This window comes from Herpailurus yagouaroundi, unplaced genomic scaffold (assembly GCF_014898765.1).
Source record: "Herpailurus yagouaroundi ecotype Mexico unplaced genomic scaffold, PumYag 184, whole genome shotgun sequence".
NCBI lineage: Eukaryota > Metazoa > Chordata > Mammalia > Carnivora > Felidae > Herpailurus > Herpailurus yagouaroundi.
The window spans coordinates 27,501,045-27,508,323 of record NW_024412415.1 but is presented as its reverse complement, the minus strand read 5'-3'; the positions used below and the strand labels follow the sequence as shown (position 1 = coordinate 27,508,323).

The 7,279-nt window shown below is 43.1% G+C and overlaps 1 long non-coding RNA gene across 1 annotated transcript; it reads left to right on the top strand.

Moving 5' to 3' along the window:
• Positions 1 to 231: 231 nt before the first annotated feature.
• On the top strand, positions 232 to 4,896 carry LOC121041795 (uncharacterized). Its single transcript, XR_005795852.1, has 2 exons — positions 232 to 352; positions 4,360 to 4,896. It is a non-coding gene; the product is annotated as an uncharacterized LOC121041795 (long non-coding RNA).
• The last annotated feature ends 2,383 nt before the right edge of the window (positions 4,897 to 7,279 follow it).

Here is a 7,279-nt window from a genome sequence, read left to right as displayed (position 1 = left end):
GAGCAGCCTCAGGAAAGTGACTGAGCCCTATTTGAGCTGGCTCACTTTCATATTTCCCAGGAGAGGAAACAATTGTACATTCATTTCTCTATTCAAGGACCAGAAGTGTAGAAGTGATCTCTGCATGCTGTGCTGGGAATAGGTGGCTCAATTCTTTTGAAGGTTTCTACTTTTTTTCCTGCTTTAGGTTCTGAAATTGGGGGGGGGGGGGGGGGGGGCGGAGGGCGCCCCTTCCCTCTATTCCATTGGGTTGGGAAGCCATTGCTGACAGACGGATCGGACAAAGTACAATTTAGCCACTGTTACGGGTTCAGATGATATGTTGAAGATCTAACCTCAGGTATCTCAGAATGTGAGTATATTTGGAAATAAGATCTTTGTAGATGTAAGGAGTTAAGATAGGGTCACACCAGAATAGGGTGGGCCCTTTATACAATAGAATTGGTGTCCTTATAAGAGGAGGAGAGACACAGAGACGCAGACACAGGAGAGAACGCCATGTGATGACGAGGCAGATATTGGTACGCTGTAGCTGCAGGACAAGGACCTCCAAGGACCAGAATTTAGGAAGTGGCAAGGAGGGAGTCTCCGTTGCAGGTTTCAGAGGGAGCATGGTGCTGCTGACACCTTCATGTTAGACTTCTAGCCTTCAAGGTCATAAGACTATAAAGTTCTGTTGTAAGCCCCCTGACTTGTGGTACTTTGCTACCCTAGGAAACTACAGTAGTCAATAGTAGGCAACAGCCCTAGGAAATAAATGTAGCAATTATCACAAAACCTTTAACTAGATTGCTCTGGTATTCTGTCTTGCAGTCATAATCTGCCCTGTAACTGCTTAGAGAGATCATCTATTCAGATCTTCTGGTGAAAAGTATTACTGTAGCTCTAGTAAATAGTCAACGTATGGACATGATTTAGGCTGAGAGGTCCATTTCTAGTTTAGTGAGGCTGAAGGAAAGCTAACAGAGTAGCCGGGGACCTGGGAAGTCACTGTCTGGATTTGGCTGGGGGCCAGGAGGGGCTTCCTTGTGGGACCCTATGTGGCTGCTCTGTAGTGTTCATGGATTCTGAGAAGGAAGCCCAAGAAAGGAATTTGAAGATTACCTGGTATCATTGACTGTCCTGTGTCATGTGGAGAAAACAAAATCTGCCTTAAGATCTTTACCCAAGGGCCAGCTGGTAAATAGTAGAGACAGGCCCGGAGTCCTAAGCATCCTCAGATGCGGGTTGGTGTTCGTGCCCCAGCTCTGGACTCCCCTGTAGGCCTGACAAAACATGATGCAAAGTCATGAAGAAACTCTGAGAAAGCTCCACACTGACTTATCAGAACTAGTAAGGGCCGCAGACTGGGCTTTGGGGACAGGTCCACCAATTTGTTGGAGCCTCAAGTAACTTCTGAAGGCAATGGTAACATCACAGACTTTAGGCTCACGTATCAGATAATAGTGTTTAGATCCTACCTCTGTGGTTACAGACCAAGTAATGTTAGGAGGCATTACTGAAACTCTCTCAGTGAGAATTTACCTCTAAAAGCTAGGTAATTGTAAGCCTGCAAGATTGATGAAGGGTCAGATAAGGGACTTTTTGCAAGGGCTTGGGCCAGAATAGGTGCCCACCAAAAGGAGATGTCTTTCTTCCTCATTTTGTTCCTTTCAAGTTCTTGTCTGGGTCTGAAAATTTTCACCTGATATAATAAAAATGAGTATAGCAACAAAATTCAGTTGCTACTTTTACTACTATGACTACTACCATAAAATAGGTAAGAATTACTGAGTAGATGCCAGACAATGTCTCATAATGGCTTTACATGGATTATTAATCAGCATAACCCCAGGATATAGTTACAATTGTTAACCTCACTCTATAGATGACAAAACTGAGGCTTACATAAATTAAGAAACCTTCCCAGGCTCACAGAGCCAGATAGTGATGGAGGTGGACCCAGACAGGCCGTGACTAATAGGAAAAATCAAAATGAGCATCATTTAGTCTCCTGTATCCATCAGGAAATTAGAGGAGAGTCATGTTGCAAGGCAGGAGGACCAGAGGCTGTTTACATCTGATTCTTTACAGTTACCAAAGTCTGTCCATTTATTGCATTTGCTGAGTCATTGGCAGCCTTAAAAGACTTGTGGCTTTCAAATAAGAGCCAGAAGGTGAAGTGTAGCCCAGATAAGATAACCCAGTAATTTGAGATAATATGTAAAATGTTAATGTTTTCAAGGAGTAGTGGCTGCTGTACTCAGATCCATGACCAGACAGACAATATGGTTTATACATCTACATGATCGTGGAATCCAACTTGTAAGATCTCTACCTCAGGATTGTCCCGGCTATTTGAACACACTCAACGATAAGGAGCATACTATCTCTTAAGGAAGCCCTCCTTACCTTTAGGGAATGCTAACTAAAGATTCTGCCCATTGGTGGATGAAAAGCCTAAATATGAATAAGCAAAACTTTTAAAACATCAGAAGAAAATTAAGAAAAATATCTTTATGATCTAGGGGCAGGGAATTATTTCTTGAGCAAAATCACAAAGGAAAAAGTTGATATATCCGATTACATTCAATTTTTAAAACTCCCGGGGCACCTGGATGTCTCAGTCCGTTAAGCCTCTGACTCCTAATTTTGGCTCAGGTCATGGTCTCACAGTTCACAAGTTCGAGCCCCATGTCCGGCTCTGCACTGACAGCGTGGAGTTTGCTTGGGGTTTCTTTCTCCCTCTCTCTGTCCCTACCTGTTCTCTCTCTCTCTCTCTCTCTCTCTCTCTCTCTTTCAAAAAATAAATAACCATTAAGATTTTTAAACTACTATTTCCCAAAGAGATCGTAAAGTGTCCAACATGTATATATATATGTATAAAAGAAGGAAACAACAAAATAAAAATATAAAAAATGAAAGACTTTTAAAATAAGTTTAGGGAAGAAAACTGAATGGCTAAATAACATATGGAAATTTGCTCAATCTCAATTGTAAACAAGAGATATACAAATTAAAACTTTGATTTTTAACTTGTTGTATTAGTTTGTTAGGGCTGCCATAACGAAGTACCATAGGCTAGGTGCCTTAAACAACAGAGATTTCTTTCTCTCTCTTTTTTTTTTTTAATGTTTACTGATTTTTGAGAGAGAGAGAGAGAGATACAGAGTATGAGCAAGGGAGTGGGAGAGAGAGGGAAACACGGAATCTGAAGCAGCTCCAGGCTCTGAGCTGTCAGCACAGAGCCTGATGGGGGAGGGGGGCAGGGCTTGAACCCACAAACCCTGAAATCATGATCTGAGCCGAAGTCAGATGCTTAACCAACTGAGCCACCCAGGTGCCCTTTTTTCTCTTTTTTTAAACTACTGAATTCCAGTTAACATACAGTGCAATATTAGTTTCATGTGGACAATATGATGACAGAGCTTTATCTCTGCACAGTTCTGGAGGCTAGAAATCCAACCCCAGGTGGTGGCAGCATCAATTTTTTCCGAGGGTCTTTCTCGTGGGCTCGCAGATGACCGTCTTCTCCCTGTGTCTTCACATGGTCCTCCTCTGTGCATGCTTGTGTCCTAATCTCTACTTAGAAAGACACCAGTCCTATCAGATTAGGGAGCATCTTAATGACCTAATTTAACCACAAATACCTCTTTTTCTTTTTCTTTTTTTATTTTTTTTTTAATTTTTTTTTCAACGTTTTATTTATTTTTGGGACAGAGAGAGACAAAGCATGAACGGGGGAGGGGCAGAGAGAGAGGGAGACACAGAATCGGAAACAGGCTCCAGGCTCCGAGCCATCAGCCCAGAGCCTGACGCGGGGCTCGAACTCACGGACCGCGAGATCGTGACCTGGCTGAAGTCGGACGCTCAACCGACTGCGCCACCCAGGCGCCCCTCTTTTTATTTTTTTTTTAATGTTTATTTATTTTTGAGAGAGACAGAGACAGAATGAGAGTGGGGGAGGGGCAGAGAGAGGGAGACACAGAATCCAAAGCAGGCTCCAGGCTCTGAGCTGTCAGCGCAGAGCCCGATATGGGGCCCGAAACCACGAGCTGTGAGATCACGACCTGAGCCGAAGTCGGGCACTCAACCGACTGAGCCACCCAGGCACCCCAACCACAAATACCTCTTTAAAGACCCTACCTCCAGATCAGTCACATTCTGAAGCAGTGAGATTTTGGACTTCACATACGAATTTTGGGGAGACACAGCTTAGCCCACAACACTCACCATATTAGCAATATTTTAAAAGCCGATAATACAAAGGTAGTGAAGGATGTGGAACAACAGAAAATATTGTCTACTGCTGAAGAGAAATGAGATTTTGCATTAAAACCGAAGACGCAAATACCCTCTTACCAGCTATTCTATTCCTAGAGATGTACTCTCAAAAACCTGGACCCGGGTGACTGAGAAGACACGCAGACAATTATACCAGCACAAGAAACCCTGGAAACAATCCAAACGTTCATCATCGGCCAGAGTAAAGTATGTTTACACAATCGGATTCTCTCTGGTGGTGAAATGAATGAGCGAGAGCTATACATGTATATGTAAATGAGTCTTGCAAACAGAAGACGATAGACAATGTAGAATAAAGATATGCAAACTGCAGGAGAGTATTTCTAATCTTCTCATTTTTATAAAGTTCAAAAACAGAAAATAAACAATGATTTTTAGGGATATATACATATGGCATAAAACTAATATTTAGAAAGAGAGAACAATGAGCCCCAAATTTGGGATAATACTTAGCTCTGAGGCAGGAAAGAGACAAGAAGGTGGTCGAGAAGGATTATAGGGGGCTTCAACTATTTTGAAAATAGCTTATTTATTAAGCTCGCTGGTGGATAAACAAGTGTTCACTATAGTATGGTTGGGTTTTGTTTTTTTTTTTTTTACATGAAGTAAATGTCACACAATTAAAAAAAAAACCTAGAAAACCTACAAAAATTGAAGCAAATGTGAATGGGGTCTAGATATTGTGGACAGTGAAACAAAAATAAGTCTTTAACGGGAACTTTGTTTTTGGTCAACCTTCTAGTAGTTAGTGATGGAAAGGAGAATGGAATACTTGAAACTTTGCTTACTGCTCATAGAGAAAAGGCAAGTAAGTCAGTGACCAACTAGAATGAAGCAGTTGGTTGGGGATCAAGACCAGAGGGGTGCTTGGGTGGCTCAGTCGATTGAGCATCTGACTTTGGCTCAGGTCATGATCTCATGATCTGTGAGTTCGAGCCCCATGTCGGGCTCTGTGTTGACAGCTCAGAACCTGGAAACTGCTTTGGATTCTGTGTCTCATTCTCTCTCTGCCCCTCCCCTGCTCACACTCTGTCTGTCTGTCTCTCTCTCTCTCAAAAATAAACATTTTTAAAAAGAAAGACCAGAACAGTTTGGGGCACCTGGCTGGTCAGTTGGTGGACCATGCCACGCTTGATCTTGGGGTTGTATGATGGGGAGAATACTTTAAATTTTTTTTTTAACGTTTATTTTTGAGACAGGGAGAGACAGAGCATGAACAGGGGACAGTCAGAGAGAGAGGGAGACACAGAATCTGAAACAGGCTCCAGGCTCTGAGCTGTCAGCACAGAGCCCGACGCGGGGCTCAAACTCATGGACCGTGAAATCATGACCTGAGCCGAAGTCAGACGCTTAACCGACTAAGCCACGCAGGCGCCCCATGGGGAGAATACTTTTTTAAAAAGTCTAAAAAAGACTGGAACAGTTTGTTTCTTAGACAGCCCGTGAGACAGGTACAAGCTGCTCCATGTTAACCGCTGTGTTCATCAAGTTAATAAGTCATCTCAACTACTTGATTTGAGTTACCATAATAAATTGGTATCATAATGTAAATGCACCTACATGGTTGAAAGTTTGAAAGACTATTTGACCTAAGGAAATTGAAATGACGTTAATGACAATGAACATAACTCAAATTAAGCAATAACAGTTGTATTAAGACAAGCACCAAAGGAAAGAATACAATAACTCCCTTAGAGTGGAATTAAAAAGTTAATACTAGCTTCTCACCTGGTTCCTTTTTAGGCAAAAATAGGAACAATTAAGGTAAATTCTCAAAAGGAGGAAAGGGATAGATCTAAAAACATTATTCTTAACCTCAAATGAACTTAAAAATCTGTTAAAAAAGACAAGATACGTGAGCACATAGAAAAAACACCCAGTTAACTCGCAGTTCGACTGTGACTAATTTCAGCAAACATTCGACTACCAATGTGCCAGTCCTATGCATGGTTTCTGGGGTATGGAGGTGAGACACAGAGTCTCCTTCAAACAGATCTGTGGGAGAGGCAGACAGGCAAGCAAACGTTTTGAATGCCATATGAGAAGTGCTATCATAGCAGAGGGCACGGCCCAACCTGGAGAGGTCAGGGAAGGCTTTCAGGTGGAGCATCTGCTTGAACTGAGTCTTCTTCTTCTTCTTTTTTTAAAGTGTTTATTCATTTATTTTAAGGAAGAGAGAGAGAGTGAGTGCAAGCACAAGTTGGGGAGGGGCAGGGAGAGAGGGAGAGAGAGAATCTCAAGCAGGCTCCACACTGTCAGTGCAGAGCCTGATGCAGGGCTCCATCTCATGAACTGTGAGAGTGATCATGACCAGAGTCAAAATCAAGAGTCAGATGTTCGGCTGACTGAGCCACCCAGGTGCCCCTGAACTGAGTCTTAAATAATGAAGAGAACTTATGAAGGCAGATGGAAGCAGGGCTCATCGGGTAGAGAGAACAGCATCAACAAAGACATGAGGTGAGTGAATATGTGCTTTCAGAGAGCAGAGAGTCTCTGCTGAAGTCACAGGCATGGGGGTAATAGCTGGAAATAAGGCTGAAGACCGAGGTAGGGAGAGGCCAGACCGTGAGGACTCTTGTACTCCAGGCAAAGGAGTTGGGCTTTATCTAAAGGCAACGAGGCACCACATTAGGCTTGAAGTCGGGGAGTGATGTGATCAGGTGTGTTTCTTAGCTCCTGGGAGAAGTGGGTAGGGCAGGCTGACTGGAGGTGTGGGGCACTGACCAGGGCAGCCCCGGGAAGCAGGCACAAAGAGATCAAATTGAATCCCTGGAGGTAAGTCAGAAGGGGGACTTCAGAAAAACTCTGGGAACAGCAGCCTTTCAAAGGTGGGCAAAAGCAGAAGAGAGTAGCCAGAAGGAGATACACGCAAATTTGCTTAAATCTCTTGAGTAACTTACTTCCTCGTGATAATTCACGTCCAAGCTGCTGCAGCTAAGAAGCAAGCTTTCCAGTACATTTTATAAACACCTTGGGCCACAAGCAACTGAAAACA